At 42.2% G+C, this 25648-nt stretch overlaps 1 protein-coding gene across 2 annotated transcripts in view; it reads left to right on the forward strand.

Moving 5' to 3' along the window:
• Positions 1-546: 546 nt before the first annotated feature.
• TSPAN9 (tetraspanin 9) overlaps positions 547-25648 on the forward strand; it is a 169312-nt gene continuing 144210 nt past the window's right edge. The window contains exons 1-2 of one of the 2 annotated variants that reach the window (XM_041460596.1): positions 547-661; positions 10561-10604. The gene's annotated coding sequence lies outside the window, so the exon portion shown is untranslated. The remainder of the gene's footprint in view (positions 662-10560; positions 10605-25648) is intronic. The other variant, XM_041460597.1, reaches the window with a different exon arrangement.

Raw genomic sequence — 25648 nt, forward strand, 5'->3', positions numbered from 1 at the left:
CTACAACTCCTGTTGCGACCGCAGCAAGCTCGGGGGAGCACTCAGACACGCTCTCCCCCTGTGCTAGAAGCCAAAGCAACACATAGGTAGTTGTGGTGGGCTTCGGACCAGCGAGCATCTCAGCCGGTTTGCCGCTCGCAGCAGCGGTCAGGGCTGCGCTCGGGCCGCCTGCGGGCTCGGGCTCGGGCACGGGCACACCCCCGCCTACCGGAGCCCGCAGGGGCCGTCCAGCCGCGGCTCCCTCGGGGCAGGGCAGCTGAGCGGGGCCGGTCGGTGCCCCCCGCCCCGGCACATCCCGCCAGCTCCGGGAGGGTGCTCCTGGCGCCCACCCAGGGGTTTCTCGGAGGGTACCGCGGGCGGCAGAGGGAGCGGGGCGGGCTTCGGGCAGAGCTCTGCCAAAGGGGCTCCGGCGGGCGCAGGACGGAGCGGGTGGGGTGCTGGAGGAGCGGGCCGGCAGCGCTCCCTCCCCTCCATCCCTCCCTTCCCTCCTCCGCGGGGCTGGAGCCTCCCCTGGGCAGCGCCCCCAGCTCCTCCCCGCTCGGTAACGCCGGTCCGAGCCCCTCCTCCCGTTTCCGCTGGCAGGAGCTGGGGCCGTGTCCTGCCCTACCTCCGCCGCTCCCCCAGCACTCGGCCCCATCCGGCCCGGCCCAGGGACGCGCGGGTGAGACCCGGCGCCGCGGGGGGCGAGGGGCGGCGGGGACCTGCGGGCGATTCCCGGCGCTGGGAGAGGGGAGGTGCCAGGAGCGGGGCGGCCCGGGGCGGGGGTGCCGGGGGCTGCCCGTCACGGGGGTCGCGGGATGCCGGCCCGGCCGCCGGAGATGCTGGGCAGCGGCGGGATCCCGGCGGGATGGGGGTGCGGGAGGGGTGCGGGTGGCTCATAGGGGTGAGGAGTGTTTGCTGGAAACAATAACCCCCCCACCCCCTCCTCCGGTGCCTGTGTGATTTTTGCGGAAACAGGAAAGTTAGTTCAGAGGGATGAGACGAGCCCAGCGGCGTCTGCGTGCGCCGTCCCGCTGTCGGCCGGGGAGCCCGCGGTGCCCATCCCGCACGGGAGCGGATGGCTTCGGCTGGGGATGGATTTGTCCCCGCCGCCCGGGAGAACGCCCGGGGACAGCGCTGCTGGCGGGCGGGGGCTGCCTCTCTGTGGCCTTGCGCACCCCCGAGGTGCGGCGGGCGCGAGGGGCTGGGAGCCTCCCTGAGGGATGGGAGCCAGCCCGCCCGGGGCTGACAGCTCCGCTCGGCAGCCCCCGCGGACGCGGTGCCAGCGGGTCCTGCCTTCCCCCTTCTTATGTAAAACTTGACTCCAGCGTGGCCTTTTCCTGTTCGAGCTTTTGGAAAGTTTTCGTGCTGAATCTTGGGATATCCGCCTGTCACTAGTGGGAGGTGGGAGCTCCGTGAGGTTTGCCTCTCGGGAGGGCCTTCAGCTCCAGGGTTTTCTGATGGGCAGGGGAGGACCTGTGGTGTGGGATGCTGTGTTAAGAAAAAAAATTAGACTGCAAGGGTGAGCTACATTTCTCTACCTAATCCTTCTATCAACTCTTTTGTTCTGTGCTTTTACACTGGATAGTTCTGCAGTTCGAGCCACAGGAATGGGGCGCCTGAATTTCCTACCTGACCGCACTGAACTTGCTTTAAGACTTGGCCTTAAATCACCTGGGATATGTCTGGGTAGAAGTTAAATATTCTCTAGAACAGCCATAAGAGTCAAAACACAGAGTTTGTTTGGGCTCTTGGCCCATTCCTAGATGGGCCTAAACGTTGCCTATGGAAGCCAGAACTTAACATGTTCCTGTAGCAAAGTTGTTAGTAACAGGTGCCACAAATTGTTTTAATGGTTTGTTTGTTAAGCTTTGTAGCCAGGGTGTATAATTGCAAAGGATAGCAGCCACTGAAGTGTGCATTCACATGAGTTGTGTTGGCATGGAATGTGGGGCCAAAGTTAGCACTCAATAACTTTTAGAATGTCAAAAGATAAATTATCAATGTGATGTTGAGAACACCAGGGAAGAAATCTGTCCTTGCAGTTTTATGTCCTTTGCTTCCATTTTGCATTTTTCCTGAGCTCCAAGTATGAAAACTGATGGAGCTAATATAGCTTCTGCCTCCAGATATTTCCCTTTCATATTTTTAGACCTGTGATGATCAAATTGCAAATCCTACAGAAAAAGCCTTTTCTATAACAGGGCTTGTAATGTAACCAAGCATTGTGGCATGCTTGGTTTTTGGTGCCTGCACTTTCTTTAAACCTAATTCTCATTAAAAAAGCTGCATAAGAAGACCTTGGGGTCAGAATATAACAAATGCAATGTTATTTGTGTTATTCAGGCAAAGCTCTGAGGTTAGAATGGCCTTGTTCATCTCTGTTGAGCAGGATAGAGGGTTAACTGTGAGTGGCAGTGTTATCTTAGCTATTTTGGTTATTTTAGCAGAAAGTAGCTATCAGAGATGCATATCCCACAGTCTTTGCTTTCTGTGCTATTTTAAGTTATTTTCTTCCAAAGCATGCCAAACCTCAGCCTGTCCATGAGGGTATTTCCATCACAACTGTGTATTTTTAGTGTTTAACCCCTGTCTCCCCAAAGACACAAACTAAAAAACTGCAATAGAAAAGTGAAACACAGGAAGAGCCCAGATTAAAATAGCAAACCAACACTGAGGCGGCAGCACTGACTGGAGGAGTTACTTTCACATTTGTGTCACAAGTGAAACTAGCAAGTTTTTGCTAGAGAATCCAAGACTTTGTCTTGGTGTTACTCTGAGAGAGCTGGAGCAGAAGTGGCTGCTTATCTTAGAAGTAGTATGTTAATATTCCCCAGATACTTGGGTTTTACAATTGAAAACCCACCTCAGTTTTTCCCTTTTATCATATTTCAGGATTGTGCTGTTTGCAAATGACTGATGCCCCGTTAGTTTTGTGTGTTGAATGTCACTAGATTTACTGATGCATGACAAAAAGAGATGAGAATGCTTTAAAGAGGCTGAGCATGAGCCAGTGTTGTGCTCTGGAAGTGAAGGCAGCTGACAGTACTCAGGACTATTTTAATAAGACTGCAGCCAGTACCCAAGGAAGTGATTAACTCAGGTCAGGGTCTGCATCAGCGGGGTCCAGGACCAGGATTCACACACGTGGCTGGAGGAAGGACACAGCTAAAGGCCACAGGCAGAACTAAAATGGGGTCCCTGATGCCATGGGCAGAGGTGGATGTGAGGCTAAGTGAGCATTTAAAGGCCTTTCAGTGCTCTGGTACAGCATGATGATCATATGCTGAGGAAACTCAGGTTGTTCAGCTTGAAGAAAAAAAACCAACTTTGATGGGACCTGTAGAGACCTCCTGGTACTTTGAAGGAGGTTCTCAAGAAGACAGAGCTTCTTCACTTTGTTGTATGGTGACTGCATGAGGGACAACAAAGGAAAGTTGAAATGAGGTTCAAGATAGATGTCATTTCCCACAAGGAGGACAGTCAGATGCTGGAACAAGTTACCCAGAGGGGTTTGTGCAATGTCTGTCCTCACAGGTTTTCAAGGCCAAAAAAATTTAAGCCAAATTTTTTTGGGACCTCATAGCTGGCCCTGTGTAAGGTAGAGCGTGATGGAACCCCCAGAGGCCTGCTCCAAGATGAATTCTCTGATCCTGAGATCAAGCAGCCATTTGGTCTGAGAAGGAAGGAGATGTGTAAAACAATGGCAGTACTTGTAAATACCCCAAATGAAGAAATGAAGGAAGGCTTTAGAATGCTGATGTGTTGCTAAGATGCTAAAAGAAATTAAAAGCTTTCCTCAGTGTGCTCACAGCTTATGCTAGGGAGGTGTGTGTGTGGGTAGGGGAATGGTTTGTATTTGTAAACTCACTTTCCTTTTCTGTGATTCTCAAAGTACAAGGTGCCTTTTTGGTGTAACATCACTTCAAGATGCATTCTGGAATGGATCAAATCATGCTCTTTCAAATTTCATGTAGGAAGTGTGATGGCAATAAAGCATGGTGCTGAGCTTGGGGAAAGACAGTGTATGACCAGGGAATAGCTCTTATCTGAGGGTTGTCTTCTTTGACTCTCTAGAAAATAGAATAAACATGCCAGGACGAGCAGATCATTTCCCCATTTGTGCTGTGGTTGTTAACAGACCTTAGGATTGAGTCAGTCCTGGTGAGGCCATCTTAGGAATACCCAGAGAATGTGAGTGGATCAGAAATAGATATTTGTCTTCCCTGCCTACATGGCAGTAAAATTGTGGAAAAGTAGGAATGTGCTCAGGAAGTGCCATCTCTTTGCTCAATGCAATGCATGTTAGAATTTAATTTTGAGAAGTACTTGCTGGGAAGATAAAAACTTTTGTGTATTTTACTCAGGTGTTAACAAGATACTTTATTGGAGACCACAGATATCACTAGTGCCCTTCCTCTTCATCTCTCCTGATCTCCTAAAGCTGATTTCCAGAGGCTTTTTCTGCTGCTCCTTGTAGCCTCCCTCAATGAAACATGCATTGCTGAATGTCAGTGCTGTGTTTCCTGGGGAAAAAACCCCATCAAGTCTGTCCTGTGGGTTACTTTCTGTGGTTCAGTGACATGTTTTCTGTGGTGTGTTTGTCATGAGGCTGGACTCTGTTCTGCAGTGAAAGGTGCTGGATCCTTTCCTCATTGCACAGGTGTTTCTGGGAAGGTGATGTCTCTGTGAATTAAGTGTTAATACAGCTGGACAGCACTGTTCCTTAAATGCCTTTCAAGCCCTACCTCACCTTTCCCTCTGTTTTCTGATGATATTCCAAACCCTTGCATTTATTGCTGTCAAAAAATAAACCTTGAGGGCTAGAGTTTGCAGAATGAGGCATGATCCTTGGGCAAAGCCCAGCTGCTGCAAGGTGTCACTGTCTGCAAGCCCAGTAAGAAAGGAGGCATCTGACTGTGCTTCACAAGGAAGAAAGAGCAGATAGGAAATGTGGGATCCTGAGTAAGTCATGAGCTGTGTTTTGATGCCAGTGGGATGTATTAGTCTGTTAGACTGCCTGTCGAGGAGGGGCGAAAAAATTCTCTTGTTGAAGAGCTTTTAAAATCAAGAGTATAAAACAGACAGGCATGTTGTAGGGGTAGCTCCGGGCAGACAGGGCAGATTAAATCATAAGCATATGCTCCAGTAAGCCTTTAAGTGGACAAAGGTATTAATTAAGCTTAGCATTTCTTTACAGTGTTGTGAATATGATGTTGTAATATTATGATAAACATGAAGCAGTAACATACATTTAAATGATTTGAAGTTCCAAAAGGTATAACAGGAAAATTTGTTAAAATTTTTTTGAAAGTGCTTTTCCCTTTTGCTGTAAGAGTTCTCCTTTCTAATGCAAATGCTGTCTTGCTGGTCTAATTCCTGATATTTCTGAAGGTGGAAGTGACTAGTAGCTGGGTGTTTATTTCCATGAACCCTGCTACGAGTGCAAAAGGGGAAACAAACTGCATTAACTAGTAAAAAGCTGATGGTATTTTTGGGGCTGAGTCACTGTATGTCTCTAGAATCAGCTGAACTGTGTTAACTGGGCTTTAGTTTCTACTCTGATATTGCTCAGGTGGAGCTGCCTTCGCCCTGGGCTGTCCTCACTGATTTACAAGTGCTTGGATTGGTCTGTGTAAGCTCACAGTGAGGGTATGATGGAATATTTCAACCTCATGCAGGCACAGGACCACAGCAGCTGTGTTATCCATGTGTGGTGTGTCTGGGCAGGAGGCAGGGCTGGACTGGAGAAGGAGCTCAGGGGGGAGTGGGTGGGAAGGCAGGAGCCTTGAGGAGGCTCTAGGCTAAGGGAGAGGAAGTCTGCAGCCCTCCCCTGGGAGGAAGGGCTGGAAAGGAAGGATGAGGTGGTACACTGAACAGAGAGCTGAAATGTCACACCCTGTCAGCAGGTTTGAAGGAGACTTAGCTCAAAATTTTGAGATTCTGTACTAGGGAACAGGGATCAATACAAATTTAGAGAGCACAGGGCTCTGTGAACTCTCCTGTATATAGTGCTCTTTAATTTCACTCATTTGACCTGAAGAATTGAGGGAGGCAAAGCTTGAAGTTGGAGGAGAATCCTGGGTTTAGGCCGCTGGTGGGAGGAACCCAAGTGACTTGTCTTGTGCAGTTGGGTAGTCTGTGCTGTCTCCTCGTGTGCCTTATGGCAGTATGCTGACAATGACATTTATGGTGATTGCAGCTGTACTTCAAACTCATGTTGAGCACAGGCAAGGAGACTTTCTGTTTTCATTTGCATGTTTTTAAAGGTTAAATAATTCAAGAATGCTTTTGAAAGCATACTTTGCTTTCTGTTTCTCTACTGGTGTTTTTTACCTACGACTCTGCATACAGTTCAGCGTAAGGTGGTTCTGCCAGGATGTTCATCCAGCTTTGTTTTAAACAGTTCCTTGATTTTGTAAATATATACTTATCCCAAAATCAGCTTTTCATTCAATTTTATTTTAAGACTGTAACCATATGTGAATGAAGGTTGTTACCTGACTTTGTTTGAAGAAAGGGCAGTTGAAGTTGTGAAGGATTGAAAGCAATGTTCTGAGAATGTCTAGTACATTGTTTCCACTGGAGGACAGTCTGCACAGTATTGTTTATATGTATTTATATACATGTGGACAAAATACCATTAGGGGAATGGGATAATGGTTCTGGCAGTAGAGGAGACCTGTACTAACATGCAGATGGGAGCATGTATCCTTGTAAAATAAAAACCTAAATGGCTGGCCTAAAAGCCTGTAAAGGAAACATTCCAAGTATAAATTGATTTTCTTTTGTACACCAGAGCTTTTGGATCTCTCCAGTGCTGCTGTGCTGTCTCACAAAGTTTTGCCAAGTAACAGTGGCTCTGAGTGTTAGAAAAGCTCTTGCTGCTCTGTTTCCCAGCAGTGGAGAAAGCAGCAGGACTGGCAAGACTTTACATTTGTAGAACCTGGGACACTGTGGACAGCAGCAGAGGCATCTATAGGGAGGATATAAATAGCACAGACACCTAATACTGAGCTATTGGGTGCCATCAAAGATGAAGAGCAAGGGGGAAGAACTGCAACTCTGGGAAAATTCCCAATATGTTCCCCTCACACCTACTCAGGATGGAAGATCAGCTAAATCCCACACACTGAAACTGCTCCTGTTTCATGTGGGAAGACCGAGGATGGTATTTCAGGTGAATATGGTCAGAGATTAGGATATGAAGGCTGTGGTAAAAGTAATTGCTGGGACCAGTGATCTGTAGAGTGATTTGACAATCTGTAGAGGAAGAGACTTCATTGAGGACAGGAGCTTCTTGGATGTGTGCTCTATTCTAGTTATATAGAAGGCAAAGTAAAATGGACCATGAAGTAGAAAAGGGATTTTCTAGGGAGAACCAGGAGGAGGAAATGAAAACAGAGTCTTAAGTTCCCACACCAATGCAAATTCATCTGGATAGCTTTCAGTTTTCCAAGTTCTATGTTGATACACCATTTTCCTGGTGAATGGTCACCACAAAGTACCTCTCAAGACTTATACAAGAAACTCTCTCCTTTTCATTCTGTTTTTCTTAAAATAATTTCTGAAGACATCTTTCTTAAAGCAGTCAGTTTTCCCTGAAAAATCCATCTTCACCTGCTTACTCTCCAGGGACACCCAACCAATCTCTATTGCATCTTGCTTTCTTTTATGAAAACAAAAGGTCCTGCTTGTGTTCCATCATACCTTGGTTTTCACAGCTATTTAGTCTCTATCTTCAGTTCTTCCTTCTTAGTCTGTTCTCCATCAGTTCCTCTTCAAAGAACTGAGGAAGTTCATTCTGTGGTAAGAACAGAACAGTTTTGCTATCTTTAGTCCATTTCTTCCTTGCTGCTTCTACATTAAACCACACAAAGGAAATAAAGCTGATCCAAGTCTTTTAGATATGTTGCTGGTTTTTTCTGAACTGCTTTTTAAAGAGCTCTTTAAAGACAAATGTTGTTTCATTTAGGAAATCTTTCTTTCTGCTTTAGCAAGTACTATTTAGTTCCTCTGTTTTTAAAATTTGAAATTAATTTATCAAAATCTTCTTAAGACCCTTGTTTGTTTTGAAGGTGCTAAGTCATCCCCCTCCCTTACTTTTAAGAGATACTGAGAAGTGATGTTCATTGCTTGGTGGTGTTCTTAAGTCACTACCAGACTATTTCTGCTTGTATCACTGGACAGCCCAATTTCTGTTTCAAAGGTCTGTAAGTGGTTAGAGCTATAGCTTTTAATTTTATTAATAAAATGCACTCATACTTCAGGTATAAAATATCCCCATGGCAAGCTCAAAATTGTCAAGGACAATCAAAGTAGGTACTTAACCTGTGATGATGACACTGGTCCAAAGCACCTATTTACAAAAGTAAACAGGGGTCATGGTTTGAGGAACTGGAAGACAAGAATGCTTTAATTTAGGGGACAAGGTGTGGTGATGTACCTAAAGGTTGCCAGAAGATAAGTGCCTACCAGTCACTGAGCTTTCTAGAATAGAAAAGATCATAATTTTCTTCTTCTAGGTTTTGTTAGCCTCATGTTATAGGACTTCTGCTTTGGAAGGCAGACTTGTCTCCTTACTTTCTTCTGCTGTGAACGGTGGGTTGAACAGGTTGTCTGGCTGCTGAGTACAGTTCCCTACTCTTGTAGAAAACATAGTGAAAGATACAAGTTTTGGAAGGATTTGCAGAGTGGCTGTTCCTTGCATCATAGTTTCTGCAACAATCTTGTACCTACCCATGTAGTGAATCACTGGGGGTATGAACTGAGCTATTCAGTTATATCTGTTTGTGAGTTTTCATCTCACCAGTTCTGGTCTGTCAGATGAGTCTTGTTCCTTTGAGTTTATTATTAATGTTTACCTTGGCCAACAAGACCTCTTTAACGGTTTTCTTGCAGGCATTTCATTTTCCTTTCTTAATTTTACTGTATAGAGCTGGCTTTTGTCACGCCAGACAGTGTACCTCTGACATGGCTAGGACTTACCTGTTTTACAGGATTACGTGACTTGAAGTGCTCCTCTCAGAGCATTTCTGCCTTTGCTACAGATTGTGCTGTGTTCATAACTGGCTTACATCAGTGGTAAAGAAAGTTCATCTCTAAGTGTAGCTGACAGCATGTTTTGTGTGACAGCAGTTTGACTAACTAGCCCACATCTACACAATGGAACTGTGGGAATCTTGGCTAATTTAATTCTTGATTTACAAAAAACAAAAAACAAAAAATTATTATTTATTAATTATTGCTTAGCTACCCCTGACTTCAATATGAGTACTTCAGTGGCTGAAATTGTTGTCACCTGTGTCACTGGGGAGCTGGTTAGGTTGGGTGGATGCCTGCAAGTGCTTGCTATGGAGTGTGACATTTATGATGAGTTCATATAGTATTTAGTTCACTTTAAGGAAGATGTATAGAAGTGATATGTATGACCTCTTGAAGTGTCCATGTGCTGAAGCACATCAGTAAACAGACTGTGAAATCAATAGCAGTGTTTCATTGTCTTACTTGATATAGTGAAGAAGGAAAAGAGAAAACATGAATTTAAAAATCCACTACAGTGGAATGATGGAAACCTTTCCATTGACCAAGTCTGGTGAATAATCACAATTTAAAAAAAATACTTAAGTCTGTAATTTTTTTTTTTTTTTTTTTTGTTTCCACTGACCAAGTTTGGTGAATAATCACAAATTTAAAAAAATACTTAAGTCTGTAATTATTTTTTTTGTTTGCAGCTGCAGTAATATTGATGGGCTTTTAAAAAGTGGAGATAGTGCTGTTCCATGTCTTTCCTCCATGTGGTTGAAGGAAATCCTAGTCTCACTTTGCTAACTGTAGCACCCTTCTAACACTGGGGTGGTGCTGTTACAGGCTTGAAAGCTCCAGTATCAATTGGATAAGGTGGGGTGCTTTCTGTTGTGTGGTTTTGACTTCAGCAGTTGTCCTAGAAGAAAAGGACTCTATGTTGTACTAGAAGCAACACTACATGGGTAGGTACAATCCAGGATATGGTGGGGTGCTTTCTGTTGTGTGGTTTTGTGTGGTTTTGACTTCAGCAAGCTGCCTAGAAGCAAAGGACTCTATGTTGTACTAGAAGCAAAGATGACATCTGTCAGAAAGCAAGGCTATTGGAGGAGAGTTTATCAGGAAGGGTCTTGCTTAATTTCTGTTTTGGCTGCTGTAAGCAGGTCATCAGGAGTCGTGGTGGTGATGTAGGACCTAAATGCCAAGGGACAGAAGCACTGAATTTTTTGACTAGTATTCTGATTTAATAGACACACAGCTTTTGCTTTCCCCTGTGATCTCTATTTTCCCTTCAGTTTCTGTAAGTCTATTTTAATATTTTGCCTACTGCCATTATTTAAACTTGAGTCCAGATCAAATCAGTATATTATGCCCTGGAGACCACTGTTAAGACTTACTCCTTTTGCTCAGAAGCAGGTGGAATTTGATATACCTTTTCTTGTTTGTTTTTTTAAATCTCCCTGAATCTCTCCTTTCTGTCCTAAGCTAATTGTGTTTGTGGTGGGAAGTGGGTGCAAAAGACAAATAAATTAATTTTGTTCTTCTTCTTTTTTCCAGGTTTGGTCTGTGACTTCTTCCTTGGTGTGCATCCAGTTACCTCAGTAAGTAAGATCTCAGTGAAGGATTTTTGGAGTCATTAAGCCTTATCTTTAATACTGCTCACATTGACGTTAAGGGAAGATGGGTGGGTCTAACCCTGAGCCCTTACAAAACCTTTTTGTAATCTGCTATTTTCTTGCCACAAATGCTGAGAGAGACCAGAGTAACATGGTTGTTGTTGGGATCATCTCCAAGTGATGCCATAATTACTGAAGGAAATGTAACAGAGGAGGACAATAATCCTCTTCATTATATGTGAATATTCCTCTTCCTCTGTTTTCTTACCTGTGACATTTGTAGGGAAAGGAAGCAGGGAAGAATGAAACAAGGTTCCTACTGAAAACACTTTTTGTTAGTTCACATAAGTTGTATCCTTTTGTGCAAGGGTACTTCTATAAACAGGTTTAGAAAAACAGACTCATTTTGGAGGAACCCAAGGCTACCCTGGGGTTAGGTGTCTTACAGCTGCAGGCCCATTGCTTTGTATTTTTACATTCCCTGTGTTCTTCAGGGCTTTAGCCTTGGCTAGGAGTGAGTGGCAGATGCGGCACTGCTTACCTTTCATTAAGTTTCTGACAGTATAAGAAGCAACTTCTGCTCCTTTAGGGAAAGCAAGGTGACCCACCTTTCTGCTGAATGCCATGTGTTCTGCCAAAGGCTGCAAGGAGTGCAGTTTGATAAATCCAAGCAGTGAGAGGAACAGAGAGCTAATAGTCTACTCTTGTACTTGGCTTGCCAAGAACTGTTTCATACTTCTGCGTTGCTGTGTAAAACTTGTCATGGCAGCTGCAGGCAAAGAATATCTACTGTTGTACATTTTGGGATGAGTGATGAGAGATTGTGGTCTGTGAAGGGAAAGAATTTCCTTGCAACTGGGAAAAGCTAAGAACATGTTAGGTGAGGCTATGAAAAAGGAATGCTGGAGCTGTCCTTTACTCTTGTGTAAATCATCATTAGAGGTGATGCTGCTCAATGGCTCAGTCTTGGGGATACTGCAAAGATGCACTGACTTAGGGATGCTGTTTATTTTAGAGAGAACTGGGAAATATCCAGAGACGGTTTTCACTGTCAAGGCAATAGTTCTGTTGTCTAACTGCTGTGGAAAATTTCACTTGTAGACTTGTGTGTTTTCAAGAGACAAATCAGTAATAGGAGGTATACAATTAGCTTAAAATCTGTACATTTGATGTTGGACGTGGCTGTGGTTTAACCCCAGCCAACAGCCAGGCCCCATGCAGCTGCTCGCTCACTTCCCCACCAACAGGACTGGGGAGAGAACTGGAAGGGTAAAAGCTGGAAAACTCATGGGTTAAGCCACAAGCACAAGCAAAGCAAGGAATTAAATCACTGCTTCCCATGGGCAGGCAGGTGTTCAGCCATCTCCAGAAGAGCAGGGCCCATCACATGTAATGGTGACTTGGGAAGAAAAAAGCCATCTCTCCAATCTTCCTCCCTTTCTCCTTCTTCCTTCACTTGATATGCTGAGCATGGTGTTATATGATATGAAATATCCCTTTGGTCAGTTGGGGTCAGCTGTCCCAGCTGTGTCTCTTCCCAGTTTCCCACATACTTCCAATTTCCTCGTTGTGGCAGTACAAGAAGCAGAAAAGGCCTTGGCTCTGTGTAAGCCCTGCTCACCACCACCAAAACCATCTCTATATTATCGATCCTCTGTTCAGCACAAATCTAAATCACAGCCCCATACCAGCCACTGTGAAGAAAACTAACCCCAAACCAGCATAGATGTGAATAGCTTCCTGATATTTCTGTTGCAAGACAAATAATGAAAAGATAGGTGAGGGGTGTTAGGCATTGACACAGATAACATCTGTATTGTAGTAGATGAGACACAATGTTGCAGTATGTAAGATAAAGAAGCTATGAAATTTCATGCTGTAGAATTTAAGATTGTTATAAAGAGTCTTGGCTTAGTCATAAAATGTCTCTCTGTAGGGCTGCTGTGTGTTTGCATCCTGCAATGATTTTTCTGATTACCTTTTGCATGTGTGCTACGCTCTGAATCACACAGAATGGTGGTTTGTTGATTACTGTGTCCTAGGAGAGCTGGGTGATTGAGTGCACTAGGGAAAAGATAGTTGGGGAAGATTGAAATGGTTGTTATTTGTTCCAGGAGTTTTCTTTCTGTTCATTCTAGTGCCACTTGAAATGATGGCTGTATTGTGAGCTCTTTCATCTTGTTTCCACACCTTTAAAATTTGATACTGCAGAAATTAATGTAACATCATCTATAATGTTTAAGCTGCCTCATGTTATGAAAGTGAGAATTCCCACAGCAGCCTTAACTCTGCCCCCAGAAGAGAAAGCAAATCAAGTGAGTGTCTTAAGTTACACCATTGTGTAGCACTGGGCACTAGGATGTACAGTTTGGCAAATATTTACATTTCAGATCTGGTCCAAGTCCATGGCAGTAATGAAATATCATGTGTTAATTATGCTAAATGATCATATTACACTGGTAGATGGGAATAGGATTGATTCCCAGAATGCGGACCTGTGATTCACATCATCAAGGAGTACAAAAGAATCCACATCCCTTAGAGAGGGAAGATAAATAGGATATTGCAAACATTTTTCTCGCATGCATGGTAATATGCAATTTTCCCCCTTTCCATTATGTGTCTGAAACCTGTTTCACAGCAAATTGAAAAATTAGTATCCCATCTCTAATGGAGGTTTAGAAATTACCCCAGCTTTTTTACCTTGCTTATCAGTGTTAGCTACTGGATTTCAGATACGTTTTTGTATTAATTCAAGGATTTTCCTTGCAAAGTGGTCTGCTTCTGCGAAGAAGATAGGACTTGAACATGCTGAGCAGAATGGGAAACAGGCTTTTTGCTTTCTATGAAACATACTCATGCATATTAAAAAGCTTGCCAGACTTGAATTTCTAGAATGAACAACAAATTGTTGTTAAAATAAAGTCATTGAATGCCTTGCTGATGTGTGGTATTGAAGTTGAGTGAAATGCTGCTACTCATCACTCAAAATTAAATAGAGTGTATTACAAAAGCTATTGTAGGAAACTGCTCAGTAGAGAACTCAGACACAGACTGAAAAGAGAAGACAATCTTCAACTATATCTAAAAACCAGCACATACTGTGGGGATTTTTAAATGTCTGGAAAACACTGTTGTGTAATGAAATCAAAAAGGGCGTGTGAGATGCTTTGTGATGGCTTGTTTTTGGCAGGCAGCCATTCTAGCTGAGATGGACATTTTAACATACAGGATGTATGGAGTAATGAGTTTTAAGTGTTTAAGGTGCTGTTGTATGGCAGCAAGTTGTGACTGTGCCTTACCCATGTGATGGACTGTGAGTCCTTCTGGGGCGATCCTGGGTACCTCACTGGGACAGGGCTGTTCTTCGTTTGTGTGGTTTGTGTTGGACTGGGAGCAGGGTCATTGCTCTCAAGGTCCTTATACTGTGCCCAGCAGAGTAGGCACAGAGGGGAGGACCTGGGACCTACTGAACAAATACAGGCTGTAAAATTTAATCCAAAATGAGATCAGGCAAGCAAGGCGAGAAAGAGAAGTATGAGAAGAGGTTTTGTTAACTTATACCGGCTGACTTACAGTCATAGAAATAACTGGATGACCCTGTTGTGCCAAAGGCACATATTTGTAAAATGTGTGAAACGTGCTCAGATGTTCCACAGTTGGGCTAACATGTTGTTCATGTCTGATTTGAATGAGTACTTGGCATCAGTCTCTGTTCTTTGTCATAAGAAGAGCTTGTCTAATTAAATGAATAATGTTAGACCACATCTTCAAGAACATTATTAGAAGTTCTGCTAAGGTAGCCTGAGGAAAAGAAAGTTGCTGTGGGCAGTGGCCTTGGGATTGGCATTTGGCCAGGTCAGGGTAGTTTAATTTTCAGAGTCTCAGTTTTAAGCTGGATTCTGAGGCCTTGAGGCAAAATTGTAAATGATCCTGTCCTGTAAGTTACTAAGTAATATGATACAGCTAAACTTTAATGTGCCATAAAGTTAAATCTCCATGTATGGAGCACCCCACTGGCAAAAGATAAATTAGTTATGGGGAAAGGAAAATTATTTGTCCCAGAGATACTGTTAGTTAATCGCTGGTTCTTCTCAGGTTGCTTGAACCTGGAATATTTGTCCCCATCATTAATTAACATGTTTTATTATTGCTTCTGGTCCCTTGGAATATCAGATTTGTGGCACTTTCCCATGGGTGGATTTTTATTTAAGTTTTTTAATATGGAGAAAGATTTTCACTTGAGTATTTAGTCACACCTATAACTGAATCTCCTTCTGAAAGATGGGTTGAGGCTCTTACTTGTTTGTCATGTGAGAGAAGGCATGGAGGAATGTGTTGGAGCACAATTTTCTGCTCTTACTTAGCTTGTTGTCCTTATTGCCTATCACCAGGCTCCCACAGAGCAGTTCTTGGGCATTGCAGCCCCTGAAAGAAATTGCAGGGTCCATCTCTCTGGGCTGAGCTGATTTGTGGTATCTGTTTTATTGCATGCACTGTGTTGTCTGCTTCTCTGTGATGGTATAAAAAAGCCTCATTTTAAATAGTCTATGTACATGTTCCTATGGAAGCCTATTGTACAGCTGTGAACTAAACTAAATTTCTTAAAGCAGTAGTTTTCATTTTTACTGTTACCAGACCTTAAGCATTTCCTGGAGAGTGCTGTGTACTCAATTCTAATCCATTTTGATTTCTGATTTATTGTCTGCTGCATTTAAATTGTTGACCCAGCTATTAATTTCTGCTTGGTGTATATCACATTCATGCAGCTGAGCTTCAGAGAGGCTGTGAATGGTTAGGGTTTTTTTTGTCTTTAGGAAGCTTAAGGAACTGATCTTACCAGAGTACCAAAGCTTTGATTGTCAGTGGATTCTTTCTTGCTTTTTCTTCTATTGCATGAAATTATTGCTCTTGTAATCCCTGAACAGTTTCTTTCAGTGTAGGAGAGAAATCTGTGGCTTCATGTGGGCACAGGTGGGAATGCATTACTTTCCTTGCTAGTAGCCCTGGAATCCTCCCCATCATTTACAAAAGGATACTGCTATCACTTAGCAGAAGCATTTGTAGTATCACAGAGGTTAGAGATGCCAGTGAGGAAAAAACACTACGCTTTTCAGCCAGCCCTCTGCAGAGCCAATATCAAATTTCGCCCTACTAATGTGTTTCTTGGCACTTTGGTTCAGTTGCTGCGGATTTTCCAGCAGCTGAGTGCCCCTCAGGAAGGTAGGTTTCCCCCTAGCAGAGGCAGAGAAGTGTATTCCTAATGCACTTGATACTTTTTTTGCAGTGTATCATTATCGATTGTAGAAGTCACTGCCCAGGTTTCTTCCAAGCCCATTTTCCAAGCCAAGTTCAATGTTTTTGAAAAAAAAAAAAACAAACTTGGGGATCCATGTAGGTGTCAACAACAGCTGTTAATCCTGGGTTTTTTCCCTTTTGTCAAGCTAATTAATCACTCTCCTGCTTTGTGTTCCTGCCATGGCAGTACTGGGGGCTGTCAGCTCGTGCTCAGCCCCGTGCTGTTCCTGACTGAACTGTGCTTCTCAGCTGCTTTATCTTTGCCATCCTGCCAGTTCCTTCTCTGCCTGCCTCTGTATTGCCCTCAGGCTGACATGGAGATTCATTGACCCAGTATCGTAGGATGTTTCCTCTTGTGAAGTCCTCTCTCCAGCAATGTTTAAGAAGGAAAAAAGGAGAGTTTGAAAACAACTAGTCGGCTAGCTAGGATTTGGTGTGCGACATCTGAGGACAGCTAACACAAAGCAGCATTATTAATGGAAAAACTATGGCATAAATGCACTATTGCTATACAGAGCACAAGATGTGAGAGATGGAAAGCCTATTGTATTTCCTCAGTTTGCCCTCAGTAGTGGGTTTCAGAGGCTCATTGTTATAAATATATATTATAATACCGGCTTTTTGCAAGTATGAAAATGGATGCTATATGTATAATGTTAAGGTAACTTGGCTATAAAGATACAGTTTTTATTTCTGCTATTAACTGAACTGAGACATAGTAATGAAATAGTTGATACAGTTGCACTTGTGATAATCCAGCTGCTTGCTTGGTTGGATGATACCCAATGAATGCATGATGAAAACCCCTGTTACTGATACGCCAACTATCAGCACCCACCCTCTGTAGAAAGTATGGACCAAAGCCCATGCTGGAGGTATAACAAAAACGGAATAAAACCACAGCCAAGAAACGTGCATGCTCTTCTCGAAAGAGAAGCCATGCTAAATGATTCTTGGAACATGTAAACTAGTTTTGGGAAAAGTTTAAATACACGTCATTGTTTATGAATGTGCAATAGGCTGATGCAATAGAAAAGGTCTGTAAAGGGTGTCTCTGAAATAGCAGGTGTGCTCCTGGCTGAATGCCAAGCACCTGGCTGTTAACTTTGCTTTATTTTTGTATCCTATTGTCCTTTATTAAGCTTGTAAATTTTACCAGGAGAGTGAACCTTGTTTTTCACATCCTGAAGTAACTCATCAGGAGACTTCTTCTAAATGTTCTGCATCAAGCAAATCACAGAACTGTACCTGATTCAATTATTAGATTGAACTGAGAGTGGATAAAACCTGTTTGGGGCTTGATAAGGTATTCAGTAATAAAGCCAGGCAACAAAGTCAGATGGAAATTGAAAGACACATGAACTGACAAGAGCCTGTCACATGGACTGGGAGGAGATGAAGCTGCAAACATTTTGAAGTGGCCTATTTGATGCTCTGCAAGATGGGTAAAATTTGAACTCGGGCTTGCTAGCATTTGGCCCATCTTTGTGTGTTTATTTTTGCCTTCTGTTCCAGGGGAGCACATTAGGTCAGGCTTGACTGTGCATTGCTAGCAGTGCTGAGAGTGATGGGAAATGCTGTGGGCATGGAGAGTGAGCCATGCATGACTAAGAACAGAAATGGAATTCAGTGCCTGTGACTCTGACCAGGACAGATAACACTGATTTGTTTGGAGCAGTTGCAAAAGCACAGACTTTTCCTTACAGAAAAATTATTAGAAAAAAAAAAATTAGTTTGAATTTGGTAAGAAAGTAAGCTTAAAGCATAATCAGGCTTCACAAAAGGCTCTGTCTCTGAAATGAATGCTCACACAGAGAGTTGACACTATAGTTATTTTGGATTGTTCTCAGCCTAAACAAGCTGAACGGTGATGGAATTGTCATATGAAACTGCTGAAAATAGGTATGTTAATGCCAATTACTCAGCAGAACTTGTATCATGATGAGTATATTTTTGTCAAAATACTTTTTGTAATCTTTTGAAAGCATTGACGCAATTCAAGGTGAAAACAGAAAACTAGATAGTTTTAGATGTCATGGTTTGATTTTAAAATGTGTTTTCTTTTTTAAAAGCATATTTTTAAAAATGTAATGACTACAGTTAGTTTATCTTGTCGTCAGGGATTTATTTTTAGCCTAAATAGTATTTCTGTGTCTAATTTATGTTTAAGTGTTGTATGCTTCTTTGACAGCATTGCCTGCTTGTTTCTTACATGCTTTGTGCATATCAAAAAGAATATAGGAACAGTCAGGAAGAGCTTGGTGAAGCTCGTGTACGTTTTGCTCACAATGTCAGGAAAATCCACAGATCCCAGAGGTCTATGTCCAAAAAGGATACAGGGGAGTCCTTCAGCTTTATTTGAATAAAGGGAGACCCACTGGGGCACACACCCACAGGGGTTTTTCCCTCGAGGTTTCGGAGGGCGCAGCCTCCCTTGATCCTGAACTCCCGGCCGCACGTTTCCCTCTTCCTTCCCCGTTGCTGAGGCATTAGGAAGGTACAGCCTTCCCGAACTGCCTACCGCACATTGCCCCTTGAACCCGCTGTTGTACCCCAAAGCTCAGAAGTTCGGGCTTGTGCAGCCCCTTGTCTGTTTCAGGGGCCGAGGTGTCCGGGCTCTGCAGCAAACCCGCTGCCCTAAGTCAGCAGAGACATGAAGAGCCATTTCAAAGACGTTAACGCCCACACCTTCACCCATCAAACTCTTGGTAAAGACATGAGCTTTTCTCTTGACTGTTTTGTTGTTAAAATTTTTAATGGTGGCTTTGCAATTTCAGCTTAAGGCCTTGTGAACAGTGTTACTCGAAATATGCATCTTTAAGCCTGTTTTGTGCCTTGTGATTTTAAGTTCTGTTCACCTACTGGAAAGTAAGGATTTTCCAAGAGCTTATTTTTGTCTGGGAGCCTCACACAGAGGTGTCAAGTGTGCTCTTTGTCCAGCCATACCTTGGTGCTGTTTGGGTCATTCCAGAGGCAGGCAAGATAGGAGGAGGACTCCAGGAGTGAACTTAAAATGAATAATTTGCGGTTTTGTGTAAGTAAATCAGCATGCTATAAAAACTAGTATTCTTCCTTGTGATTTATTATTATAATTAATAATTATACTAATATTAATATTAATTATATTAATTATATTAATATTAATAATTATTATAATTAAACAAAAAAAAAGAAAGAATCTCTGGAAAGAGTGAGTATGTCTGTGTAACAGTACTGATTTTTACCTTTTGCATTTACTGACATTTGTATATATCTGGCTTTCAAAGCTGACAGCTGAAATAAAAATGTCTCGGGGACAGCACTGACCTTTGTTAAGGTTTTTTCTTGTCACAATTGTTTAGTGCTTTAGTCTTCAGTCTGCTTTGTGTTTTTCTTTTATTTTTTTTTCTGGAGTAGTGGGGTGGCTGTTTGGTTTGTTTTGATTTTTTGTCATTTGTTTTTGCTTTAAAGCTGCTCACAGTGCACCTTTTATTTATTGGTGTGATACAGTACACAGTGAAGACTGAAGCTGGCAAAGAGCTGGTGCCACGGAATGTGTACTTTTTTACTGTTTCCTGCTTTTGTATTTTCATGCGAGTGCTTCCTTTGATAGTAGCCCAGAACAATACGTAGCCTAAACTCTAATTTTTTTATTTTAACAATTGTTACTTGTTCAGGAACAGTGCTTTACAGTTGGCTAGTACCAGTCATCCGCAACTGGTGGATGAGGGTGCAGTTGAGGGAATCCAGCCAAGCTCAGACAAATTCGTGTTTGTTAAAGCATCCTGAGCTACCCAGCTTAAAATGTATTAGATGAGACTGATGAACCTTTGATGAATGAGAAGAGGTAGCAGAATGTGGAAAGAAATAAAGTAGTTTGGGCATGGACATTTTCTGTTTAAGGGAAGGAGTGTAAAGAGAGAGAAAAAGACTAATCTTCAGCATTTGTATAGGTTAAAATAATGTAGTGGCTTTATCTGCTTTTTGTTCTCTGCTCTCAGATTAAATGAAGCTGCAGATCTGTTTGTGTACCCTTGTTTCAAAATAACATCTGCTAATTCAACTTAAGTTCGTCTATTTACATTATCATAATTCCATGGATACCTAACTGGAACAAATATATGAAATACTTAAAATTGAAAATATGTAGTGTCATTATGCATGCCATCCTATCTTTTAATTTAATAGCCTCCCAAGGTTCTTACAAGAAAGAAGGGGAGGTTCACTGAAATGCAAAGATGGTAAAACCAAGAAAATAGGGTGGTTCTTTTCATATATCATATCCTTATTATAGGTTGTAGAAGTCATCATCAGGGTTGATGGTGGGGTTGTGAGTTTTGTGCATTTAAAACACTTGGAGGTTATAATTAGTGAATACAAAATATAATACACAAGAATTCGTAATTGGCATGGGATATTAAAACTTGTTTTCAGCTCTTAAGTCTATTTTCCACTTACTAAGTTCAATTAGGGATTTTCAAGTATGAACCATTTTTCTTTTTACCGACTGCTGTGAGGTTCTTATCCTGTTTGAGGACAGCGCTGGGTGTTTCAAGGCTGCACATGATGTAATCTTTTCTTCAGTGCAGCACCCTCAGACTGTGTGTCGTGGTGCATCTGCTCTGATCTGACCACGGCGCCCACGAACAGGAAGTCTGTGGGCACCAGTGAACTTCTGGTAGTGTAGGAGCACAGCTCATGACTGCGTCACCATGTCTTGGGAAGATGGCCACATCTGATCAGAGGCATGCTTATTAGTCAGCAAAAATGGAGGCATTTTCCTCCTCTTTCAGTGCCTTCTCTCGTGAAACCAGGGTATATTTTATGTGAGTGTCAGGAAAGAGAAAATAAACAGGCTGCAGGCCCCTGGGGAATTTTTCTGCCCACAGCTGTAGGACAGTTAACAAAGAGGATGGGAAATTGGGTTAGATGAGTTGTTTTATGAAAGTGGATGGATGCCAGACTAGATTCTGTATTAACTCAGAGATTCTCAAAGGATGGCACATGTGCTAGTTGTGGTATCTGAGCATGCCCAGGCAGCAGAATTGTATTACCATGCTGAGAATGTTCATAGAGCAGCAGCACTGCCATAAAAGTATGTAGCTGACCAATGTGATTTTGAAACTTCTGTCCTTGATGAGCTCTGGTCAACTTCAGAGACCTTGACATTCCTATCAAATATTTATAAACATCATTCTATGTTTTAAAACTGTAATTGTCTTTGTCATCCTAAAAATCTCACTGGCTTTCAGAGATCCAGTGTGCTTACTGTGATGTAATGCCTTCTGCTGATACTGGTGTGAATAGCATTGAATTTTTTGACAGATTTCACAAAACTGCTCAACAAAAGTAGCTGTGTAATGTGGGTGACTGTATCTGCATGTGTAACTGAGAGTCATGGGAGCAACTTTAAGCCAAGTATTACATCAGACTCTGCATTCCAGGCAGTGATTTTGTTTGGCCCTGTTGGATTATTGCTGCTCTCAGAGTTTGTGTCAGCAAGTTTACTCATGACTGACATGAATTTTTAGTCTAGATTGATGGAATTAAGTGTATGCCCCATCGTTGACTATCGTGATCAGATACTTGACACTACTCTACAACTGGCAGCCTTTAAACTGGCAGCCTTTATGCCAGTGGTGGTTTTATGGAGCAGACATGGTAAAGACCATGCCACTACAGATGTGATACCCAGGCCAGGGGTCACCATCTGTGTCATGGAAACTTTCCAAGGGCTTCCAGCCTGATAAAAAGCCTGTGTGTATAGGACCTTGGGCATCTTGATACCCATATCAATATGTTTGTACTGGGGGAGGCATATGGAGGGAGTGGGGATACTGTTCTAAATTTTCTTGAAACAAATGCTGCTAACTAAGCAGATAAACTGTGGGTGGAGCAGCTCAAACATTTGTCCATGCTGCAAACATTTGCCAGCACTCCTTGTGCATTGTATGGTGCAGGATGCCCTGGGATGGGTATATATCAGATGCTAAAGCCATTTCAAAAACCATTTTATAATGGTTTATAAAGTGATGTTACTTGCAGACTCATTCAGGTTGGAAGGGACCTCCAATGGGTCATCTAGCCCAGCTCCTATTCAAACCAAGATCAATGCTGACTTCAGACTAGGTTGCATGGACATTGTCCAGATGGTTCTTAAAAATCTACATGGACATAGATTCCACAGTCTCTCAGATACCTGTTTCAATACTTCAGAGCAGCGATTTTTTAAATGTCCTGTGGCAACTTCAGTTGTCTCTTGTTCTCCTCCACATACTTTCATAAACATCGTGGCTCATGTTCTTGGTAACCCTCTCTTGGGAATTGTAAGTCTGCTATTGTGTTCCTCCAAAGCCTGTTTTTATCAGCCTTTCCTCACAGGCTCAGAGCTCTAATACCCTGAGAAACTTGGTGACCTTTGGCAGGACTTGCTCAGAGGACAGTTTCTCATGGAATTGTTTGGGTTGGAAGGGACCTTTTAAAGGCCATCTAATCCAGCCCCCTGCAATGAGCAGGGACATCTCCAACCAGACCAGAACCCCACCAACATGGCTTGAATGTTTCCAGGAATGGGGCATTTGTCACTTCTCTGGGCAATCTGTGCCAGTGTTTTATCACCCTCATTGTAAAAAAGTTCATATATCTAATCTAAGTTGATTCTCCTTCAGTTTGAAACCTTCCCTCTTTGTCCTATCAGTGCATGCTCTTGTAAAATGTCTCTCTCCAGCTTTCAGGCCCCCTTTAGGTACTGGAATGTGCTATAAGGTCTCCCTGGAGCCTTCTCCAGGCAGAACAACCCCAACTTCCAGCATGTCTTCATCAGAGAGGAGCTTCAGCCCTCCGAGCATCTTCATGTGCCTTCTCTGGCCTGACTCCAACAGTTCCACAGCCTTGATCAACACTTTCTTTTACTGGAGGCTCAGAACTTGGTTTAGTACAGTGTTGAGTAAAGGAAAACAATCACTTTTGTTATCTACTGTGTATTGTCTTGTGGATACAGTAAGCTTTTGGCTTTCATTGTAATTCTGTTTAGCCCCGTCTCCACTGGTACCCACAAATCCTTTTCAGTAGAGGTCCTTTTCCTGGCAGCCTGCTTATCTGGCCTGTCTGGGTTCCTCAAAATGGTAGCTCTGCCCTGGAGCTTATTGTCTGCATCCCCTAGTTTGCTGTCCTCTGCAGGCCTGATGAGAGTGGACTGTGTCACCTTCTCCAGGTCACTGACAAAGGTGTTAAACAGGACAAGCCTCCAGACAGACCCTTGCAATACTCTCCTCATTGCTGGCCCCCAGACACTGTTCTTTGAGCCCAGCCTTCCATGCAGTTTTTTACCTGCCTAGCTGCCCACAAATGCAGACTGTCAAAAGGCCTGTTGAGGTAAATCACATCCACTGCTCTGCCATTGTCCACAAATCCAGTTGGTCAGGCATTATTTGTCATTGGCTGGAAGAATACCTGCTTCATACTCCAGTTCATGCTGACCCTCTGGAAAACAGCTCTGTCTGGCTGATGCCAAGCTGACCATGAGCCAGCAGTACACACAACTTAAAACTTATCTTATCTATTAGAACATTTCTCCTTCTATCAGTACCTAATATTTTTAGGAGTTTCACTTTTTGTTATATGAACTTTGTTTTGTCATTGGTGCTCAAGATTTCGTTGAATTTGCTGATAAAGAGCTCTCCAGAGAAGGTTTCCCTCTGAGCTTTCCTTTTTCTGCATGCTAATTAAGCTCAAGTTGAAATTTATATGTGGAGCCTGAGGAGGAAAATGAGAATTTTTCAGCCATGCTTATATATAAACAGTTTAAGTAGAGTGAATTATGAAACCCAGTATTTATTTAATTTTAATATTTCCTTATCTTATAACTTGGGTTATGAAAATAGATGATTGATTATTTTCTCTTAAAATTCTAATAATTTAGTTTTTTTAGCATCATTACCTTAGGCTGAAATATAGGGCTGAAGCTGAGTAAGATCTCCCATAATTTCATGTGGTTAGTTGCTGTTGGGCAGAATTGCATGTTACAGGAAAGGTTTGAATACCTTAATTTTAAAGAAAAAGTTGTCCCCGTGGTATTTTAAAATTTACTTTTTAATTTTTAGTTTTAGAGTGGTTAAAAATAAACCATAGTGAATAATTTCTTAACTCAAGCATCTTTCAGCCGCGCTCTTGGCTTACCCGTGCATTCATTTTAACACTAGAGGGCAGCTGAAACACTTCAGTTCTTTCAGAAAACCAGCTTTAGGAGAACAGCTTGCATTCTTCCTTACCCGAAGAAAGGAGTTTTGTTAGCTGCCTATTATATGATGTTTATTTTAGCAATTAATTTGCTTTAATTCTTTCCGGTGTTTTTTTAAACTTTAAAATCGAGGTTTTAACTTTATAGCTTTCTTTGTACCTCTATAGCTGTATCATGCAGTTAAAACTGATCAGCAGTTGAAGAGGGAGAATAGTTCCACATTTTAGTAGCTGTGAAGACATACTGCTTGTGCTTCCTGTGTGATGGGTGTTTTGAACCACCTTGCTTCAGAAACAATGAAAGAGATGCTGGAGATGGGAAAGTGTTGAATATATCTTCTCTTAAATTTTTCTCAAGAAAATAGAAGTTTGACTTACAGCATTTACAATTTATTTCATAGTTTTTGTTGATATGTAATTTTAAATTAGTTTCCAAAATACTTGAGTTGATCTTTTTTTATTTTCTGCTTTTCTTTAAAGCCATCTCTTTTTCTGTAGCAGAGCTTCAAAATGGCAACTTCTGTCCCTCCAGATGTTATTCTATCCTCTCAGCAATCAGGAAACAATCCAATATGAAGGCTTTAGAAAGGAAAGGTCAAACCAATTAAAAATTACTATTTTCACAGCTCATGTGAAAATTGCCTAAGAAGTTCTTGACTTAAACCTGAAATTTGAATCATTTTTATTAAAAAAGTAGGGTGAAATACATGGTGAAACATGTAAGTTGTTTTAAGGGTGTATTGTCAGAGATCAGATATTAATCTGTTCTGGCTCTAAAGTAAGAATATATTCTGTCTTGTGAGTTGCTTGGTTTTGTTTCTTTTTGGGTTTAATTTCCTCGCTTCCTGTTTTGAATCTTACTGCTTGCTGCAAGTATCGAACAACATTTTTCAGCAGCTGAGCGATCTAATGTTTATTTGCACTAAAAGTTTGAATGGTGTCTGGAACAGTAATAAAATAGTATCATTAAGCTTTTAAGAAAGGAACTCTGTCTCGTAAGAGTTTAATCTCTTACACTTAAGAGTGTTAGAGACTAAAGCTGACTTTTCTGACTTGGGATCAGATATTTTTTTCCATATTTACAGATAATGTGATCTGAGGATTAACCTGTGCCTCTCTTAAGGAAATTCTGCACCTTTGCAACTTTGCAGTGACTGTAAGGACAGAGAGTTTTCTCTTCCAAGCTAAGCTTCTGGAACTGTGTAGTTACAAGGAAATCATGTCTGTTTTTGTCAAAAGCTTTTCTTTAGCTTCAGAGGTGGAGATAAAATACTAAAGCAGTAGGCTCAAGCAATAAAATTTTAAAAAAAGTATAATTTATTACTTTGAAGAAAAAAAAAGGGATGGATTTCAGACAGTGGACTGTGTGGTTTGGCTTGTGATGCTGACTCTGGTGCCAGACTATGGATTGCACTTCTCCAAGGCTTGAGGAGAAAAAGGCCTGAGATGGGAACAGAATGGCTTTATCTCTTTTTGTTGTGATATCCTGAAAGTGCTGCAGGTTTTGTGACTTT

The sequence above is a fragment of the Pyrgilauda ruficollis genome, unplaced genomic scaffold, assembly GCF_017590135.1.
Source record: "Pyrgilauda ruficollis isolate IOZ18807 unplaced genomic scaffold, ASM1759013v1 scaffold146, whole genome shotgun sequence".
NCBI lineage: Eukaryota > Metazoa > Chordata > Aves > Passeriformes > Passeridae > Pyrgilauda > Pyrgilauda ruficollis.